Consider the following 22955-nt stretch of genomic DNA (forward strand, 5'->3'; position numbering starts at 1 on the left):
AACCAACCCATTTATTTCAGTTGACTTAAACACATTGGTAATCTGTTGCTAACAAAAAAAAAAAATGTTGAAAATACACACGTGGAAAAAGCAGTGTCTATATCAGACACCCCCAAACTTTGGCCCTCCAGATGTTTTGGACTACAATTCCCATCTTCCCTGACCACTGGTCCTGTTAGCTAGGAATCATGGGAGTTGTAGGCCAAAACATCTGGAGGGCCGCAGTTTGGGGATGCCTGGTCTATATTCTTGTAAATAAAAGCCTTGAACATCCAAGCCTACAGAGGTGACAGAGCAACAGATAAAATGGAGCCCTGCTTGACCCCTTGCCATTCAGCATGCATTCTTCATCAAGCTTTTATTGGAAATCTACCCTCCACTCAGTCAAGGAAAGAAAGCTTGGAAATCTCATTCATTAACTGAATGCACAGGAAATGCATGCAGAGACATTTTATTCCCCATAACACCTTGTCCACTGAGTGCCCATGACTTCATATCAATGGGATGGTGGAAAGATGATCACTATTATGCTTAATGGGATTCCTCCACGTGCAGCTGCTGTACCCATAGTCACATGGGATGAAGCCCCTAGTGGAATAGCTGAAATTATTTGAGTTGAGATAGATAGTTCATCAGATGAAAAGCTGAAAATTGGAAATCATGGAACAAAAAAGCCAGCACAGCGCAGAGTAGAAAGAATATGTACAACCTAGTATATGAGGCAAACCAAGGAAAACGATCAGTTTCTCACGTCCAGGATTACAGGACCAGTGATCCTCATACTTTTTTATCTGGGCCACACTTTCAGAACAAAAATTTGCTCATACCACACCAAATTTTTATTACTAAGAAATACTTTGGGAAACAAAAAGAAACAACTCCCAGCATGATTTGCAACATAGAACACAACTACTATATAATATGACCATGTGTGACAAATTGAAGCACTTTTGGAATGTTTATTCCTACCCGGCTGGCAAAGAGTTAACCCACCTCCAGCCTGACTGACATAGAACTCTGATGGGGGCGGGACTGTGCCCGGTTCAAAATGAGGGAGTGTCGTTTGGTCAGTTAGGAGGGAGAGGGAGGAGGGTGTGGTGGCTTGTATGAAGAAAGTGAAGAGGCTAGGAAAACTTAAAGTTAAATGTTTGACTGAGGTTTTTTTTGTACAACTGGAACAAGGCAAATAAATACATGACACGTTAAAAGAAACACTTATGCTTTTAAAACAATAAAACTTCATCTCTGTTTTGCCAAAAAAGGTTCGTCCTTATTTGTCCAGCGAGGTACCAGGACTCACAGCCGTGGTGGCTCAAGAGAGGGCAAAACTCACCTCAGGCAGGGAGGTGGCAGTTTGTGTCCTGGGGTTACACGGGGGAGGCTTTGTAGGGTAACCTGAGGCGCCAAGAAGTTGCCAGAGTGAAAAGGGCAAACTTTTACAGTGGGGAATCCAACTGAGGGAGACCCTGTACTGTAGGCAAGAGGTTATGCCATCGGACAGCCTAGAGTTTCCTATGGTACCAGGCCACGTAAGCTGGAAGGCTCTCCTTACTAGTAAAAGGGGTTTATTTTTGAGGCGGCAGGAGAAGAGGGTGGGTGTTTTCCCCTCTGGATTCCTGTGCCACAGTGATAGTAAGAGAGAGTGGGACACTGGTCGTCACACCATGGGACATTCAGAAATATGAAACATTGCAGCAACATAAGAACATGAATCATTCCCAAAATATAATTACAATCATACCTTAAGTATGTATACAAACTCAATAAACGGTATGAGCTTGCTTTTGCCAGGTAATCTCATTTATATTAGGCTCATCAATAATAATAATAATAATAATAATAATAATAATAATAATAATTTATTCATTTATAACCCGCCCATCTGGCTGGGTTTCCCCAGCCACTCTGGGTGGTTCCCAACCAAATATTAAAAACACAATACAGCATTAAACATTAAAAACTTCCCTAAACAGGGCTGCCTTCAGATGTCTTTTAAAACCAAGATAGTTGCTTATTTCCTTGACAACTGATGTGAGGGCGTTCCACAGGGCAGGCGCCACTACTGAGAAGGACCTCTGCCTGGTTCCCTGTAACCTCACTTCTCGCAGGGACAGAACTGCCAGAAGGCCTTCAGCACTGGACCTCAGTGTCCGGGCTGAACAATGGGGGTGGCCTTTCTCTTTTCTGATCTTTCATAATTGCCAGCGTGGCACTTCCTGTTCTGCCTCAAGCAGCAAAACGGGACATGGTGACCCTGAACAGGATTTACTTCTAGATACGAGTCTAGTATTGTAGACTAAGCCACATTAAGAGGAACACATGTAGCAGTGCTGGTGATGCCTTTAAGAGATTTGTCACTTAATTCACCACCATCCATGTTATCTTCAAAGAGCCATTTTTTAAACACTCATTCCTAGCAATCTAGCAATGCAGCGACACGTCTCCAAAAATTCATGAGCATTGTGATCCAAAACTTCACCATTAGTACTAGAGCTGGGCAAGCTTCCTGAAGCTCCTCTTGAATTCATTCAGAAATTACCCAAGTCTTTCCAACCACAGTACAGCGCCGCCCCCCAATCATAACAAGTTTTAGGAGCCTTTCCCTTCCCCCACAGAAGTGAATGGCTCAATTAGTTTCCACAGAGCCGAGAGATGACATTGTGGAGGCCAAATGCAATGGAAGGGTATGGATTATCCCTGTGTAGGAGAAGGCCTTCACACACACCCGCTATTCCCCACCCTTAGATTTGGTTCAGGGCCTGCTCTAGGTAGACCCCCGGTGGCGCAGGGCATCATGGCGCCGGCCCGCCAGGAGGGCGCCGCGAGCTGCGCCCGCCCGCTGGCCGGCCGGTCCGCCGGTTCGACAACCGCGCTGTGCCTGCCTGTACGCCGCCGCGCTGCGCACTGCGCCCACCCGCCCACTGCGCTGGGAAACGGGGCGGGGGGGCGCCGGAGGGATCTGTCGCTCCACAGCGCCAGGGGCGCTTAAGACGGCCCTGATTTGGTTTATACATATCTTGAAATCAACCCTGTTCAATGTAACACAGTAGGAGCTTTGACAGCCAAAGCAATGCTAGTTCTGGCTGCCAAAGTGCCTCACACAATCCTTGGCTGATGAAGACTTGGCCATGTGAAGCGTTTGTCTACCAGGGAAGCTGGCAAATCTTCTCCTGCTTGGGTTTTAATCAGAGCAAATAATTTAGGTGCTTCAAACATCTCTGAGAGAGTCTTTTATGACCTCATGAGCTCAGCAGCTCAGTTGTGATAGGACTGATGAGAGACATGAATGAAAGGATATAGCCCTTGAAAAAAACGAAACAAGTAGAACTGCGGTCCAAGTTCTTGAACATTTTGCAAAAATCCAATGCCTTGATTAGAAACTAAACCACAATCTTATTTGGAAAGTAAACTGCCCAGTAAACCATCTCAGGCCCTGTGATCATCAGATGAGGCCTCATTGGCACTGCCACCACTGGAGGTTGTCTGGTTGCTGTTGAGCAGTGACAGGGCCTTTTCAGTGGCATTTCCCTGTTTCCAGAATGCCTTCCCTGATGAGGTGTGTCTATCTCCCTTGTTATCAACTTTCAGGAAGAGTTTAGTTAAAAAAAACAAAACCTGATACAGTACAGTAGTTGAAGGACACAGTTCCTGGTAACCTTGGGATCACTGGATGACAGGTTTGTTTTGTTTTGTTTTGTTTTTTGTTTTGTTTTGCTTCTTCAATGTCATATTGTACATACTCACATGATTGCACACCTTCTTGTTAACAATGCACCAGAGCAGTGACTCCAAGAGAACATCAGAACAGTTGCTTCATTAAACAAGTGAATAAACAGGTCTAGTTGAGGCAATCTTGCACAGAACTGAACTGGTAAAGGGCTGAAATATACAAAACATAAATCCCACTGACTGAGATAGGAGGAGCAACAGTTGCAGTTCCTTTTAACCCTTTACCACCATACACCGCATTCAGGGAGAAGAGAATGACATATATTAAATAGCCATATTCTGTTAGACAAATGTGGGGAAAGAAGCTAAGAAGAGACCATCTTGGTTGGGGGTCCTGTAAGAAATTCCCCCTGCCTTTGCAGGCCTTTTTCTAACTGGCCTAGGAGCGTGGGGTCCTGACTGACTCCAGTTACAAAAGCTGAGGCTGCTGTAGAGGCCAGAGGCCATCTTGGATGTCTCTTAGTGCAGACCCAGGTCATCAAGCCTGAGCTTCCACAGCCACCACCCACCATGATGAACCACCATTGTAGGATTGGCAACAACAGATATGCTTATGATAATATTTTATTCTCTTGCTAATTATTCTGTTTTAATTGTGCATTTTATATTTGACTTCCTTTAGTAATGTTTTCTTTTGAAATGCTCAATATTTTTCTTTGTTAACTTTTCTGTGTTAAATGTGCACTCTGTTGTTGCCCTCCTTTGTAAAGTTTAGTTTTGAAATCTTTAAGATAATATTTTAGTTTCCTGTTAATTATGTTGTTTTGAATGCATACTTTATATTTGACTTTCTTCAAGTAATCTGGACTTCCTTCTTTTTTTCTGGATTGTTTTATTTGATGTTTTAATGTGTTTCAAACCACTTTGAGATTTTTTTATTAAATATAAAGTGGTATGGAAATGGGAATGAATGAAATGAGAATGAATAAACTAAAAGAATTGATGACAACTGTGATGACAAGATAGATTACACAACATAGAGTAGGGAAAGACAACCTTGAAACTTTGTTACTAAATGACTGTGGGGGAGACTGGCTGAAACCACATTTGCTTGCCCAATTCAGAATACACAAAAATAAGGCTGGAACCTGTCCGAGAACATCACAAGCAGCCAAACTAGCCAGGAGCAACTTTCTCAGGAAAACCATATATGTTGTAAACAAATCTACCCTAATTCATCAATGACCAACTAAAGATTTGTGGTTGCCAGCTGTGTTGTCTTTCAAGGATCTTGTTCCAAACCTTAAACTGCACTTCCAAAAATGTGAGCATCGCCTCTCCCCCTGCATATCCAGAGCTGGAAGGAAGCCTTGGCAAATAAAACTGTGGATCCTTGAATATGCCACCGATAAACCACTGCCTGCTTTCTGATGAACAGTTTATTTGCAGAATGATAGCATAGTCCAGGCATCCCCAAACTCAGCCCTCCAGATGTTTGGGACTACAGTTTCCATCATCCCTGACCACTGGTCCTGTTAGCTAGGGATGATGGGAATTGTAGTCCCAAAACATCTGGAGGGCCAAGTTTGAGGATGCCTGGCATAGTCAGTCTTTGAGGCTAAATGTTTCATTTGCACCCTATATCTTCCTTCCAGGGAACTCTGGGTGGCATACAAGGGCTTTAATCCATTGTATTCCAGTTCTCACAAAAATCCTAGTGAAGTAGCTTTGGCTCAAAGACTGTAACTAACGCAAAGTCATCTAGCAAGCTTCATTGCAGAGCGTGATTTTTAGCTAAGTCCAGCACTCTATCCTCTTATCTAAAATGTATGGTCTGCAGATGAAAAAAGAACGTATTAACTCATGCCTAGCCTCATTATATTCAAACATATGCTGACTTCTTGCATATTTCATTTTACAGTAACACTCAGAATCTCTTTAAGGGTTGGTATCAATTATTTATACCATTTCAACATTTCCCATTCAATCATTCATTCATGCAGTACAATTTGTCCATAGTACCTTTTTGCCCAGTCACGCCCACTTAATGAGACGTTAATATAAAACAGGAAGAAATGCTCAGATTCCAGAACACATTTATAATAACTTGATAATTCAATATCAATAATTTGCCAAAGCCTAAAAATTGACATTATATTCTTTAGTATGTAAGGATCTTTTCCTAATAAGCAATTTTTAAACATTTTTTTTCAAATTTTATTATTTTTATAAAAACATCTAATAAAAACAAAACACTACAAATAACAAAAACCATTATACACAAACAGCAACAAAACAAGACATACAAAATTTCATATGCTTAACCTCTTATCTAATCATTGTACTGCGACTTCCTCGGATCCTCCTTACTGCGATTCACTGCTACTCCACTTTAGCAATTTCTACTTCATAATCCTTTTATCCTTATGCTTATTCTTAATTCCAAACAAAACCATTGTCTATCATATTTCATATTTTCCTTCACCACCGAACCAAATCTTAAACTACAGCATTATATATACATCAAGATCCATTTCTTTCTATTTAATTACAATACTATTCTTCTTCAAATAAACTTTAAAACTCTTCCAATCTTCTTCCACCGATTTTTCTCCCTGGTCGCAAAGCCTCCCGGTCAGATCAGCTAATTCCATATATTCCAGCATTTTCATCTGCCACTCTTGCACCGTCGTTATTTCTTGAGTCTTCCAACATTTTGCTATCAAAATTCTAGCTGCTGTTGTGGCATATAAAAAGAATGTGATATCCTTTTTGGGTATTTCTTTCCTGACTATTCCCAATAAAAAGGCCTCTGATTTCTTTATAAAAGTGTTTTTAAAAACTTTCTTCAATTCATTATATATCCTTTCCCAGAAGTCTTTTATTTTGGGGCAAGTCCACCACATGTGGTAAAATGTTCCTTCCACTGCTTTGCATTTCCAACACTTATTGTCATGTGTGTGATACATCTTTGCTAATTTAACTGGAGTTAAATACCACCTATACATCGTTTTCATAACATTTTCTTTCAACATTTACATGCAGTGAACTTGACCGATTTTTTCCAAAACTTTTCCCAATCCTCGATCATTATATTATGCCCAACATCTTTAGCCCATTCAATCATTGCCAATTTTGTTTGCTCGTCCTTTGTTTGCCACTCCAGCAGTATCTGATGAAGTGTGCATGCACACGAAAGCTCATACCAAAATAAAAACTTAGTTGGTCTTTAAGGTGCTACTGAAGGATTTTTTTTATTTTACTCCAGCAGTAAATTATACATCTTGGAAAGATTCTTAGAAATCTAAGAATCTTTCCAGTTTTTAAACAATTAAAGGGTGGGAAAACAAACATATTCACCAAGATGTAAAAATATCACTTGTTAGTTTTAGTCCTCTTCTCATTGTATAAATAATTAGCATGAACAATTATCATTCATTTGACTTATTGCTTGTTCACTACAAAAAAGTCTAAGCATATGAAGAGCACAAAAACAAAAAGTATGTCTTATAATAAAGTAATTGCAATGACCCATAAATAGACGCAGCAAAATTTCAGCAGCAGAACATTTATCAAACCAGTCAATTGCCTGGGAGATGTTAATGATGGCACCAGGCAGATGCCGCTGGGGAGAGCATTCCAGAAGAGGGAGGCACAACTGTTGCAGATCAACTAAAGAAAATACAGTCATGCCTCATGTTGCATCAGGTTGCGTCTTTTCAGCTTCTGAATGCGGCAAACCCGGAAGTGTTTACTTCCGGGTTTTGCCACGCACGCACACGCAGAAGCACTCTATTGCGCTTCGTGCGTGAGCAGAAGCACCGCTCTGGTTGCAGATTTTTCGGGGTGTGAACGGCACCCTGGAATGGATCATGTCTGCAACCAGAGGTACCACTGTAGCACACAGAAAGAGACATCGGTCCAGCCCTTATGCAGGGTGAGGCTGCTGACTTGGGTGGCAGAAGACAACCCAGGATAGGCATCAGCTGTGAGACCTACAAGAGTGCCGAGGTGCCAGTTACTGACACTGCCCCTATTTACCGAGTACCAATCTCAAAGTTCCATATCACTCTGCAATCCAATACTTTCCAATCAGCCCCAATGAGATTTATTCCCACGTACATCTGCATATTCAATTGGCATTACGAATAAAGCACTCGGCGAATGGTACAATAAATATGTACAAGATTTATTTCCTGTACACAATGCAGGCTGTAATTTAAGAACTTTTTCAACAGCCGATGCAGAATTAAATTACATGCCAATTTTATCCAGCAGAATGCAGGGAATAGTCGGAAAACACAGCTCCTTCAACTCAAATATGTGTTGGCTCAAATTCATGTATCTGCACAATGCTATGTTCTTAACCGATTTAGGCAATGGAGGCAAAAATTAGAGCAGATGGGAAGAAAATTAAGTATAAGCCAGATACATTTTTTTAAAAAAAGTAATAATCTCTGCAGTCATACATTCAAAAACATTAGTACATTTCCTAAAGAGCTAGAGGCATATACCTCCCACTGCCCAAGGCAGAACCAATTCTTCAAAAACACCATATATAGTAGATAGATACTTACCCAGTTATCTTTTAATGGTGGTGTAAACATCACATTAACTCTTCCAAACTGACAGCACAGACTACATGCCATAACTAATTTATATGCCAGGAGAAAAAACAGAGAAGATTCCTTATCTTTTAACTGCAGTTCCCTAAGGTCTACAGAAAAGTCTTGACTCCGAGTTCAACCTATCTCACGTTTAGTAACTTCTGTAAGCAACCTACTTTCACATCCACTGTTCCGCAGTTGCTAGATTTCAGTCACTGTGAATCTGTTTACAGTGGAACCTCTGGTTACGAACTTAATTCGTTCCAGAGATCCGTTCGTAAGTGGAAACTGTTCTTATCCTGAGGCACGCTTTCGCAAATGGGGACTCTGACGCGTGATTTCCACTCGCATCCTGGGGCAAAGTTCACTAATGGGAGCAGTTACTTCCGGGAGCTCATAACCTGAAGCGTTCACAAGGAGGACAGTTAGCAAACAGAGGTATTACTGTATATTACCAATAAACTGGGATAACAACTTACAAACTCGATACAGCCTCCACTGGTTTGCTTACAAATACAATAGATTTTAAAAGCCTGTCTGGGGCTAGAATGTTAGGACAGGCATTTCAGAAAGAATGCAAGTACAGAAGGGCCCAGGAAAAGTTGTATGCATACAGAAGAGGCGGGTAATGGAAATATTGCACTTCTGTCACTTTCACATCTCTATACTCATCTTGGTCCTTAACTGGGGACTCAAACATCTGGAGGGCAGAGTTTCCCTATGCCTGCAATAACCTAAGGTTAAGCATGATGATGTTTCTTGATTTGTGAACTGTAGAATGCAAGGTGCTTTAAGGTGCTACAAGCCATGCAGAGGTACTAGCAAGAGGAGGAGACCACTGATTAGTCATTTCACCTCCACTTCTGCACAAAGCATTTTTAAGAGAAGGGCATTCAATCAGCACTGTTTCTGCTGATAGCCTTTACACTAGTGTCTTCTATGCTGTACAGATGGGATTACCTGGAACCAGAAGAAAGGATGTGCACCATTCCTCCTGCACCAAATAGATTTTGGAATGAGTTATTCTGACCTCCTGCTATTTTTTTTTAGTTTTGGGATATTCACTATGAGTATAATTGCACTCATCCTGTACATGCAGACCCTGAAACTGATAAATTAAAACATACATGCACTATATTGTATGAGCAAATTTAAAGTCATGGACAGGGACTCACAGTTCATTTCTCTTTCATGTTTTGACAGGTGTAAACAGTAACAGTCTACCTACCTACCTACCTACCTACCTACCTATCATCTATCTATCTATCATGAGAACCCTAGGAAGTGAGTCGTACACAATAACCCAGGCATAGGCAAACTCAGCCCTCCAGATGTTTTGGGACTACGACTCCCATCATCCCTGACCACTGGTCCTGTTAGCTAGGGATGGTGGGAGTTGTAGTCCCAAAACATCTGGAGGGCCGAGTTTCCCTATGCCTGCAATAACCTAAGGTTAAGCATGGTAATGTTTCTTGATTTGTGAACTGTAGAATGCAAGGTGCTTTAAGATAAGTCTTAATGAAAATAGGAAGAAAATGCTAAATGCCTTTACAACTCTGAATGATGACAAGGGCAGAATTTAAACATCTACCCTGACTGCACTTTCCTGCAGCTGTATTAAACTGAAAGGCTGACTGGAACAGAGAAGCACCGCCACATCACTAAACCATTTGTTTTCTTAATGTTGAGTTGTAAAACAAATCAGTAACCCACAGCTGCTTTGCTCCTCACCATTCATTCTGCTACTGCACTGTGCCAACATGGCTTAGCACAGAGGCAAAACAACTGGGTAGGAGTAAGTGCTAGAATCTCTTCTCTCAAAGCTCATGCATTTGCTCATTCACACAACATCATGGTTTGTCTTAGTGTTAAGCATGAACCAAGCCGGCCTGCGTAAACATAGCAATGCAACCTCTAAATGTTGAATTTAATACAGAAACCTTCCAAAAGGGGCCCCACACAATGAGCTTAATGCAATGGAAATGTATTAGATCAAAAAGAACGAGTAAAACAACCATTCCAGTCCCATAGAAAAAAGACAAAATGTTCAAAACTAAATAAAATGTTTAGAATGCAGTAACTTAGTATTTTCATGCCAACTATTCTGACTTACATGCATTACTGAATGAAGTACAACTCAATTCCTGCAACACTGGGCACCATGGAATTTTCTGCCAAAGGATAATGAAAATCTCCATCATGTAAGCTAAGCAAAGTTTATCATAATTGCTTGCTCTAGGCTGGGTTACACCAGTAATGCCACCAATGATTTCTTTCATCCCCAGCGTAAAGTAGTATTACACTGCTAGCACTTTACTAAATCAAAGTCTGTAAAGCTTCTTGATTGTCTTCACTGATTTATTGCAGGAGAAATCTACAACTATAAAAACCTGCAATTGATTATACTTTAATATCATAGAAGAGATAAATATATGTAGCCATAAAACATCTTTTGAATGTCAAGCTCTGTTGGACTGAAACAAGATTTCAAAATTACTAGCATGTCAATGCAATTTCAGAAGAGCTGCAGAAGCAAAAACAAAAACGTGCTGCACAGTTAAGAACTTATCAACATAAATTTCAGGAACTACTCTTACAAAGACACACATTGACCTTAAATAAGGGGACTTGAAATCCATGAATCCTCTAATGCTTAATAATTTCTTTAAAAGTAATTAAAGGCTGTATATGACACTAAAGCTGCGGTCCTTTAGTAATTTACCTAAGGAAGCCTCATTGAACTCAATGGGATGTACTTCTGAATAGACTTGTCTAAGATTACAGAATCATAGAATTTTAGAGTTTGAAGGTACACTGAGGGTCATCTAGACCAACCCCCTGCAATGGAGGAATCTCAACTAAAGTATCTGTGACAGATGGACATCCAACCTTTGCTTAAAAACCTTCAAGGAAGCAGAGTCCACCACCTTCTGAGGGAGTCCGTTCCACTGACGAAAGGTTATTCCTGATGTTTAGTCAGAATTTCCTTTCATGTAACTTAAGACCACTGGTTTGGGCCCTCTCCTCTGCAGCAGGAGAAAACAAGTTTGCTCCATTTTCCAAATGTCAGCTCTTCAGATATTTAAAGATGACTATCTTATCTCCTCTCAGTCTTCTTTTATCCAGGCTAAACATACCCAGTTCCCTCAACTGTTCCTCATAAGGCTTGGTTTCCAGACCTTTGATCATCTTTGTTGCCCTCTTCTGCACATGTTCCAGCTTGTCAATATCCTTCTTCAATTGTGGCGCCCAGAACTGGACACAGTAATCCAGAAGAGTGGTCAGATTAAAACTGAATAGAGCAGTACTATTACTTCTCTTGATCTCGACACTATGTTTCTGTTGATGCAAGCTAGAACAGCATTAACCTTTTTTTGCTTCTGCATCACACTGTTGACTCATGTCAGGTTTGTGGTCTACTAAGACCTCTAGATTGTTTTCCCATGTACTACTGGCATGCCAGGTGTCCTCCATCTGTGTTTGTGCAGCTGGTTATTCTTGCCTAAGTGTGCAACTTTACATTTGACCCTACTGAAATTCATTTTGTTAATTTTGGACCCAGTTCTCCCATCTGATTGTACTGCAGGAATCTTATAGCCCCATTTGCACAGGAGTGACACTGCGTTCAATGAGACTTAATACACAAGTAAGTGTGCATGGGATTGCAGTCACACAAATTAGCCTGCCTGCATATTAGCTGAGGTGTGTACCTAAATAGTCCTCAAAATACATAATATATGCAACTCAACTTAATGTTAAAAATTAGCTACCACACAAGGGCAGTTTACATGCACATAGTGCTTTGGCTATCACCTCCAGCAGCATTTGAAGTACGTTGACAAAAATGGTGAAACTAACTCTTCTATCTTGGCTTTGGACTTGGTTGCAAGAAAGATTTTAGATACCATGACAAAGGGTGACAAATTTATGAAGTACAAATGCAAAAGAAGAAAATGTCCTTGTATAGCACACTGCAATGAGAAGCTGAAGAACATTAAATGTATTAAAATTAATATATTCCGAAGTGCAGAAGAGCTTAGTCATATAGAGATTATACTTTCATGAATGCATAAAGTATAACCATTGTTAATAGTGTTCTGTTACTCTGTCTGCTTATTTATTTTATATTAATCACATTCAGGAAAACTGACCCAATAACCATAAATAGCTAACACAATTATGTAAAAACTGGGGGGAGAATGGATTCAGTCAATTCATATTAAATTACCAAGAAAGATTTCATTGTATTACATGTCTGCACAGAATATCTGCAGCTAGCAATCTAAAGTCACAATTTGCATTTCAGGGTTGTCGTTTTTTTAAGAATCAAAGTATATAATAGCAAAAAGAAAAAAGAAAGAAAGAAAAGGTAGAGTTATTATTTGTGGGGATGGACAAGAAAAGTATTGGGAACATCCCACAAAACAGCTTCAGTTCTTCAAAGAGCCTGTCTGATACTTATAGCTCAGTTGTTTTGTTGTGTCATCTGTGTAAGGGGGGGGGGAGGATCCACAGCAAAGTAACAAGACGTGGAAAAAATATTGCATGCCTTTGGTGGAGGAAAAGGGATTGGTTTCCTTTATTTAAATTACATGGCAGGGTGTTTCCTCACTTTTAACTTAGGCAGAAACCCTGTGCAACTGCCCACAATAAATGTGAGGTGCACAAAAACTGACAAACCATGCCTGGGGCAGGACAGAATGCATAGGATTGTTCCCATGAGTACTCTGGCTATCCAAGTCTGGCAGGACTGAAAGCTTTAGGTATGCCTCACAATCTCTCTGGGCATCTAAATAAGTCAGCCAGAGGTCCAGTGGAACCTTCTGCTCCTACCATGCTACCTGCTGGTGGTAACCAGAATACCCATCTATCAGAGCATGTCTATGGACCTCCTCACCTGCCCCTACCTGGAAACCTGGAGTGCTCAGAAGGTTCAAGCATACCTCATGCTCACTACAGGTATTCCTCCCCCCAGAAGTAGAAAACCTCTCATCTCCTTGTTTAAGGAAAGTAAGCCAACCTTTATATATATAAATATATACAGTGGTACCTCGGTTTAAGTACACAATTGGTTCCGGAAGTCTGTACTTAACCTGAAGCGTACTTAACCTGAAGTGAACTTTCCCACTGAAAGTAATGGAAAATGGATTAATCCATTCCAGACGGTCCGCGGAGTACTTAAACTGAAGCGTACTTAACCTGAAGTGAACTTTCCCATTGAAAGTAATGGAAAGTGGATTAAGCCGTTCCAGATGGGTCCGCAGAGTACTCAACCTGAAGCATACTTAACCCGAAGTATAAGTGTAATTGGTTCTGGAAGTCCGTACTTAACCTGAAGCGTACTTAACTTGAAGCGAACTTTCCCACTGAAAGTAATGGAAAGGGGATTAAACTGTTCCAGATAGGTCGGCAGAGTACTTAAACTGAAAGTACTCAAACCAAAGCGTACTTAAACCAAGGTATGACTGTATATGGAGCATTTTTAACATATGAAATAATTTGAAAGTGTCAATTTCCCCCACTCACCACCCAAAATAACACAGTCCACTCTATGACATCAAAACTTTTCCACTTCATTCTCACTTGGGGATGGGTCAGTGTTTTATCTGGGAGGTATTCTTGCAAGCAGAAGGTCCCAGGTTCAGCCTTTGGCATCTCCTGGTAGGGCTGGTAAAACCTGAAGAGTCACCGCCAGCCAGTGTCAACAGTACTGACCTGGATGGGACAAAAGTCTGACTCAATATAAGGTAGTATCATATGTTTCGATTTGCCATTCTTCTGCATGTGTGAACATGGGAGCAATAATCTTCAATAAAAATGCAGGGCCTCCCCAGTGGCAACTCCATGTTCTGGAATCTTCTTATAAGAGAAGCACATAAAACAACAATGAGGAAACCTGTGGTGCTTCAGATGTTGCTGGACTCAACACACATTATCCCTAATGAATAAGCATGTTGGCTGGGGCTGATGGGAGTTGGAGTCAAATAGCATCGGAAAACATTTAAGATGCTTTTATTATTTTATCACTTGTTGTTTGCCACCCTAGACTCCTTTTAGGAAGAAGGGTAGAATATAAATTTAATAATAAACAAACATCTGGAAAACCACAGGTTCCCCCACACTGACATAAATCCTCCTCATCTGAAGAAGTGTGCATGCACACGAAAGCTCATACCAAAATAAAAACTTAGTTGGTCTTTAAGGTGCTACTGAAGGAATTTTTTTATTTTACATAAATCCTCCTCCTTATTGTCTTTAAGAATGCAACTTAAAACTTATATTTTTTCAAAAAAGCATCACATTGTGTATCTGCTAATTTTGTTCCTGGTGGTTTCTATTCTTAACATTTTGACTGATGCTTTTAATTTTAATGTGATATATTTGCTTAATATTGTTTGTTTTGAACTTTTTTACACTACTGTGAAATCTGTACAAAACAAAGCCATAAGCATGGCAGATGGATGTAAAAAATATACAGAAAACATCTGTGAACAGTGTGTTTGTGTGTCTATGTGTGTGTGAGAGAGAAATGTTATTCTCCCTTTAATTTTCATATAAAAAATTATAGGAAATTGTCTTACTCTGCAGTAATTATAGGAAATTGTCTGCAGTAGGAAGGTGAACTGAGAACTGGATCTTACTAGCTCTAGGTTGTATGTTAGTCCTACTCAGAGAAGACCCATTGAAATAAATGACTATAACTAACTAAGATCCATTAATTTTATTAGGTCTACTGTGAGTAGGAACTAGTTGGACACAACCATGCGCTTACTGCTGGTCTGTTTGCAGGTCCAAGCTGCAGGTCAATGTATCAAACCTCCCCAACACTAGCAAGAGCCAGTTGCAATGTTCAGAAGAAAGTACGGTAGAGAAAATATATGATGCCTAAAATGCTTCTTCTTTGATTGCATAAATTTTAAAGGCTACCACTGAAGTTGTTGTATATAGTAGCAAAATTATAACTAAGTAAAAAATAAATTAATGCAAAGGAGGGAGAAATAAGCCATCCCCTTTTTCAAACTGATAAAGCCTCATATTTCAGCATTTCTCAAATTCACCCATGCATACAAAGTTTCAAAAGTTTAAATGAAGAACTTTTAAAAATCAATGGTTTGAGCATTTTGTTATTCTGTTCATTTCTTGGAGCAACTTCATTATCAGCCAAGATTGTGGAGGGAATATTTAAAGATGCTGGTATCTAATTGATTCAAATTGTGAACTGTATAGCCAGGGCTCAGGTGACATTTGCACAAATTTCCCCGTGGTACATTCAGGGAATTGCCATCACAGATGTATGGCAATTCATAAGGTAAAACAGATGCCCCACTGCTGTTCCCAACCCAACTTTTGGAACAGGCAATCTTAAACGGCAAAATACATCTAGTAAGATAGAAAGATCCGTTTTAGGTCATGAATTGCAGAACAGGCAGCAGCAACAACAAAAGTTACTGCAACCAGCAAATGCATACTACTGAGTAGTTCTGGGCCTCTCCTATTTGGATACAAAATGAGAGGCAGATTACATTAGTCACCCAAACATCTCTATCAAGAAACTGATAAGGAAATGCCTGCAAATTGAAGCCATTTCCCTGTTCTTACAGAATCCATATTAGACTGTTGCTCTGACCAACTTCAACCCACGATGTAGTAATCAAGAGTCACAATGCTCTTTGGAAATAGGAAAACAGCGAACAATTGAATTCTGCACAGTTTGCTTTCTTCTTATCATTAAAACCTCCCTTTCCCATTCATTCTGTAACCACAAAACAAATGGGAAAATCTGACCTAAGGCTGGAAAAAGGGTTTTACAAATTCTTGTTCTATAAATCCATTTGCAAATTATTTCACAGCACTGGGCATGGAAGGGGGAGCTAACAGTCTCTCATGAGACTTCCTTTGCAGGCAAGGAACAATGCAAAGTAGCAAAAAAGTAACAAAACAGTAGAAAAGAATCATTTCAAAATATGCAAATCAGTTACTCAGTTACTTTCTTTGTTGATTCTTATATGTTAGCTTTATACATCAGAATTTCTTCTAAATGCAACTTCTATTTTAAGGTTTTCTTGTTGTTTTTAATGAACATATTTCAGAACTACTAGGTAACATGTAATACTGCCCAAGCTATGTCCTATAGGTCCAGAAAGTGCACGGGAGTAAATAGGGTGCTTGGAAATGCCAGAGAACTGAAGAAACAAGGAATAAATTTAGGGTTTTTTTAATGTTGTTTTTAATTATGTAGGACAAATTTTCTGAATCTACCACCTAATCTTTGATAATTGTATTAGAAGATATATCATATCTTCCAAGAGATTATTGTGAGTCTGCACCCGGGAAGTTTCCCTGGATTCTGAGAATTTCAGCAGCTATCAACCAGTGTATCAATCAATATAGGCAAACTGCTTGAATGAGTGGAGGCCACACAGCTTCAAAAGTTTCTGCATGATGCATTACTTAGATCCAATTCAGACGAACTTTAGATCCAGTTTTAACACAGAAGCTGCAAATATATTCTTTTGCCCCTCAGCCTTTTAAAATGTTGGGTACTGTAATCTGCAGTATTAATTTCTGGTTTTATTGATTTTGTGTTTGCGTGAAAGCTTACACCAATGCTATTGTTATTTTATTCCCTTATAAACTGATCTGTGAAGCTTTTGGTTGAAGAGTGGTATTTAAATGTATAAAAGAAAATACAGGAATAAATAGACATATAAATCATAATGGTTTTATTAAAAAAATAACAAGCTGCAATGCATCATTTCTTTTAAAATTATTATTTTGTTGGCATTTCAAAAATGACAGAAATAGAATTGATAAAGGCAATAGATAGAAGTGGTCATGCAAGTATCTCCTACCAAGAAATACTTTCAATAACTACCTATGTATGCAGTGTATGGCTCAAAAGCTGCCATGCCAAACATGATGGTTGCACTGTGTAATTGGTTAGATAAAGTGATATTCTTGCTGAGAGTGCCATCAAGTGTTATCACTGGGAAGGGTTGACTCAAGTCTCATTTTACTCCGATTAACCACAAGGTGATAGTGATGCTAAATCATGTTGCTTTTGAAACATGCATTAACTCTTTTTAAAAATTAGCCCCTATTTCCATTTACCAATTGTGTAAACTACCAAACTTGAAAAGCTATCAACAGCTGTCGTTTCATTATCAAGCCAAGGATCTCCAAGTCAGGCTTCTTTTTCAGAAGCTGGATACGGCGTTCAGTTATAAACTGAGTCTTTCTGTTAGAGATCACGGACTCCAGTTCATTCTGATTCAGGAATAATTTGATTTACTAGAGCTGCCATCTACAAAATCAGATCATTGGTTCATACAGCCGAGTGCTGCCTACTCTCAACTGGCAGTGGATTTTCCAAGCCATATTATACAATTTCAAAGGTACAAATAACATCCGGGGTGAATTTCCTAAATGTGGCACTTTGTCCTGCATCTTAGGCAAATCAATCAAAAAATCACAAGGTTTTGGGCATTTTTGTACAACAATTTTTTTAATAAAAAAGTTCAACAATTTTGGGATCTTCCTAAAAAAAAAGCTCATGAACTTTCAGGGTGTCCTGGTTTATACTTTTTGAAATATGGCAACCCTAGATTTACTGGATTAAATTTAAAAACACAGTGGGTTTCTGGATTGTCTAATTTGTTCTTCTAGGTTTTGGAAACTTCTGAGCAGGCCTACAGTGGCGATACAAATTGAAGGTATAACACTAAATGTAGTAATTCGTCCTCCAAATTCCATGGGAAGTGCCACAACTCCCGAAGCTACTACCAGCTTCTGATAATTCCCCCTGATCCAAAAGAAATTACAGGCTTCATCTAATCAACCAGACATATACAAAGGTGACTCTAAAGAGAACTTTTCAGTGCCTCTTTGAAACATTAGCAGACAAGAACATTACAGACCTTGTAGAGCAGGTCTTTTGATCCAGCGCTACAAACCTTTCTTCATTCACAACCAAACATGCTCTACATGCTTTCTCTCAAAGCATACTGGGTTTTGAACAACTCACTTCAAAATAGACAAAAATGATAGGTAGTCAACATGGTGCCCTCAGATGTTGTTATACTACAACTCCCATGAGCCCCAGACAGTATGGCCAATAGTCAAGGATTATGGGAACTGAAGTCTAACAACATCTCTGGAGGACACCATGTTGCCTATTCCTGGGCTACACAGATAGGACAAGTCACACACCAGGGGTGGAGAGCAGGTGCGCTGCCCCCAGGGACATGGCGCGTGTTTTGGGGCAGGATGCCCAGCGTGGGCGGGCAGCCATTATGGCGCCCCTGGGATCGCGCTGCCAGGGCCGGCGCACCCCCACCGCCCCTATCTTCCTACGCTACTGAACCCACGCATGCAATACTGATATATTTCATGTTAAAGCAATGATGTAAAGAGATGGTGAAAGGTGAAATCTTCCATATATAAGCACACAACCTTCCCAGGCAAGATAGGAACATGAAAAGCACATATACAAGTATTTGCATGATGTGTGGTTTTCTTTTCATACATGCCTGACTAACACAATACAAAATTTAACTCTACTGTCTTTCCCAAACAAAATTTTTATTACACTTGCTTTGTCCTGACAAGAGAATAATAGGCGTTTCTTTATTAGTAACCTTTCAAAAATTAAACCGAAAGTCAGATATCAATATTTAAATAAGTTTCAGCTTCAGATCTGATACAGTACAGTACAATCCTACTGGAACTTTTTCACACAGGTCCAACATTGCCCAACATTGAAGTTATGCCCATGTCTATTGGGTATTCTGTTCAGAAATTTACATTAGGGAAAAAATCATATAGCTAAATTTCTAAGAATGCCTAATTGGGGGGGGGGTGTAAAGTTATTCTATTTATATTCCATAGGGGGCTTCCTTCCCTAGTTCTGCATGACCGTAAGATACATGCTGTTTGTGCCATATAAAGGCTTAATAGTTAGTGAAAATATAATGAAGATATAATGCCTAGATTCCAGCATATCTGGAATCTCAAAATTCTGAAATGTCAAAGTATGAACATCAGTTGCCCTCAAGACAAAAATGCAAAATCTAGTTGTGACCAAGACTATCAGGAAGTGGAACTTTTTAGAGATCCAGAATTGATCAGGATTTCTGCAGCTAAATGTTACAAGCTTCTATTAAATAATTCTGTCAAACACCCTTTTTAAATCATGTTTCATGTGCCTCTGAAACCAAGATGCGTTTATAATGAATACATTTCCACACCTGTCTGCATGCATCTCAGAAATGTTATTTGCAGTGCCATAAACGTCAGAGAGAAGCTCTGTTATAAATCCTTATTTCTTGTTTATGGCTTTGTCCGTTAAAAAAGTCACTCTTATCTGAAACTCTGCATGCAAGCATCTCAGTCAGAAATCAAATTTCTTTTATAACAAGTTTCCAAAGTGCCCATAAAACTTCAGCCACAACAGTCAAAATTGGGTAACGCAGCTTGTGCTGCATTTGCCAGCATTATCACATGCTGTTGAAAGGGATTAAACTACAAGCCTCGTTGAATGCAAAAAAATGGTATCCAATGGTCTTTCTGACCATCTGTGTATACAAGAAGCTGCCACCTACAAAATCAGATCATTGGTTCATACAGCCCAGTACTGTCTACCCTCCACTGGCAGTGGCTCTCCAAGACTGGGGATTCTCCAAGCCATATTATACAATATAGTTTTCAATGCAGTCCCCAGGGACTGAAGTTGGGACTTTCTTCTTGAGAAGTATGCACTCTGTGACTTTGGAAAAAAGCAAGATGTAATATACCAGTATGTCTGCGGTCAAGTCAACTGGTAAAAACAAACACAGTGCAATCCTGTACAAGTCTATTTAGAATCATGTTTCTTTAGTTCAATGGTACTGTAATTTACTCCAAGGTAAATTGGTATTAAGGCTGCAAACTGCAACCTAAACAACATCAAAGCCAGTTCTTGCTCAATCCAGGAATTCAGAACCACCCTATCAAATGCAGCCACAAAAGAACCAAGAGTGATAAATCAGTAAGTCTAAGTCACAGTATCTAACACTGAGAAATGGACCGGCAAATACATTCAAAATTAAAAGTACCAAGCATTAAGGGACGTGTTATAGAGAATAGCCCTAGAATGGCAGGATGACCTGCCAATCTAAATGATCCAGTAAGATTAATTGATATTTTAATAGTGACCACCTATTCATCTGCAATCCCTTACCAAGAGCAAACTATGAAGCATGAAATCTTTTTTGTCTCAAGAGGATCCCTGATGTAATTTATTGTTTATAAACTGGAAATATGAAGCAAAGCAAGTTTACTCTCAATGAATCTTTTTGACTGGGGGTTGTTAGAGAGGGAGACTGTAGTTTTGTCACCCTTCTAATTGGATTATATAAATCAAACACTTTAGTTTACAAATAAAGCAATGCTCAATGAAAGCTCATTTTTAATAATCAGCAGAAACCATCTGACCCCTAGTGCTCACAAAAGTGAGAGCAAAAAAAGATATTCAGTCAGTAAAGCTAACATTATAGATCGGTTCGAAGAGAGCAGCATTAGCATCTTCCATTGCTCATGCTGCTAAGGAGAACCACAGGAGAATGGAGCAGTATTTTTCCTAGCTCCAAATGTCAGGGGTGGTTCTTTTAAAAAATGGTTTTTAGGGAATGCAGTCAGTACTGCAAGATAACATTTAAACACAAATTAAAGACACGGGGAATGTGATTGTTTTACAGGTGATTTAACAATAAAATCCCATGAGTAATGCAGATGGTGTGAGCCATTGACAGCCCTCTGTAATAATCATTGATAATATCTACACTTCCAAAACAGATTCCCCCCCTTCCGCTTTAAGTGCAATATTGTTATACAAGAGCAATATAGCGCCAGGTGGGGCTCGTGTGGATTATTCTGCCTTCATTTCTTTTACTGCAATTGATGTTGAGATTTTGCCTTGCTGATATCCTGTCCCCATTTTAGTTTGGGGGCACATTAGAAACCCACCCTCCCTCCCTCGTCCCGCTTCCTCCTATGAGCACAGGAGTGAAGGAATGCACTCTGTGAAAGCACAGAGCTGTAAAGCTTGCATATTATTATTATTTACAACTAAATAACACTTTATGCATCTGATGAAGTGGGCTCCAACTCCATGGAAGCTTGTACCACAATAAGGCTGCAATCCTTATAAACACTTCCTTCTGATTAGGGGCTTGCACTGCAAATCTATCAGTCTTTAAGAAGCCACAACTCACACCACAAACAAACACACAAGGAGTGAACTTTTGTTTGCTCTCAGAGGTGCCTACTTGCTCTCTGCTTACCATCCCATCAAACTAATACAGTACAAAGAGTTGTTTTGTGTTTTGTTTTTACAATGAGTTTGTTCTTACAAACGAAGTAACAGCAATGGAGAAAAGGGAGAGGCAGGAGGATCAAGGGGAGCTGCTTTCAGACAGACAGCGCCTCAGAGAACAACCCCTCGAGTCTTCCTTCCACCCCACAAAATGCAAGGTTTTCGTCGACTTGGCGTCTCAGAGCTAAAAAAGAAGGAGGCTGCTGCGAACAGCAGCAGAAGAGGAAAGGTGACAGCTGGCTTTTTGTTTTGTGCATTCGGAAATGATGCCGGCAATAAATAAAAAGGGACCAAGCAGAGAGCGGCGAGGAGACGGGGAAGAAATAAACACAAAAACTTGAGCCTGGCGCCTCGCAAATAATATAGCAGCGCCCTGTCTCAACAATTAAGCAGAAAGAAGCTTAGAGAGCACCAGAAATAAAAGAAGAACGCCGAAACGTCTCGCAGCTTTCCCACCACCTGAAAGCAGCCTGGGCAGGCATCGATACCACCATAAGACAACCCCCACCCCCCAAAAATAAACTTCGCTCCCAAAGTTTAAAGAAAGCAAATTGAGGCGCTTAGGAAACGTGACATCCCGACCCACACCCCAACTCTCCCTTGTTCCCAACTCCCTCGGCAGACGCGGACCGAAGAAGAACCCCCCACCTCCACCAAGGCAGGCTGGGCTGGGCGGAGACCCCCACTAGGTTCGTTGCAAAAGTTCGTTGCACCCCCCCCCCCATTTTGTTCTAGACCCCCTGACAGAAACTCCCCACCCCCCGCCCTAGTTCGGCCACCGACCTGCCGTAGTCGTCGGCGCGCTCTATTCCGGTTTTATTTCCCCCCCTCCTGAGCCACCAGCACTTCCACGAGAAGCAGCCGCGAAGCCTGGGTAAGTAATCCTGTGCGGCTCCTCCCGCAGCGCCCGCCGCCTCTTCTGGAGCTGCGACTACAGCGCCGCGCTCGCCGGCACCGCGATATTCGAGGAGGGGAGGGAGGGGAGGGCGAGGGGCGGAGAGAAGAAGAGGAGGAGGAGGAGGAGGAGGAGGAGGGCGCGGAGCGAGCACGCGGGAAAAGCAGGAAAGGCTCTCGCGCAGCGCCGGATTCCTCCACATACACACACGCGCGAGGGCGCGCGCACACAGACACAACATCCCGCTTCACATCTCTCTCCTGCACACACAGGCGCGCGCGCCCTCTCGCACGTTCTCCCGCATTAATTTTCCTTTTTAGCAGCGCCCACCTCCCCACCCCGCGCGCCTTCCTCCCGGCACAAGGGGACGTCACCTTGCCGAAATAACGGTGTTCGTGTGTGTGGACGGCGGCGCGTTGGTGGTGAACGTGCT

At 40.7% G+C, this 22955-nt stretch overlaps 1 protein-coding gene across 1 annotated transcript in view; it reads right to left on the bottom strand.

The window, feature by feature from the left end:
- The window catches only part of CNTN3 (contactin 3), a 187487-nt gene extending 164916 nt beyond the window's left edge, over positions 1 to 22571 (bottom strand). The window contains exon 1 of the mRNA XM_035106611.2: positions 22411 to 22571. The gene's annotated coding sequence lies outside the window, so the exon portion shown is untranslated. The remainder of the gene's footprint in view (positions 1 to 22410) is intronic.
- Positions 22572 to 22955: the final 384 nt, after the last annotated feature.

Source organism: Zootoca vivipara, chromosome 2, assembly GCF_963506605.1.
Source record: "Zootoca vivipara chromosome 2, rZooViv1.1, whole genome shotgun sequence".
Classification (NCBI taxonomy): Eukaryota; Metazoa; Chordata; class Lepidosauria; order Squamata; family Lacertidae; genus Zootoca; species Zootoca vivipara.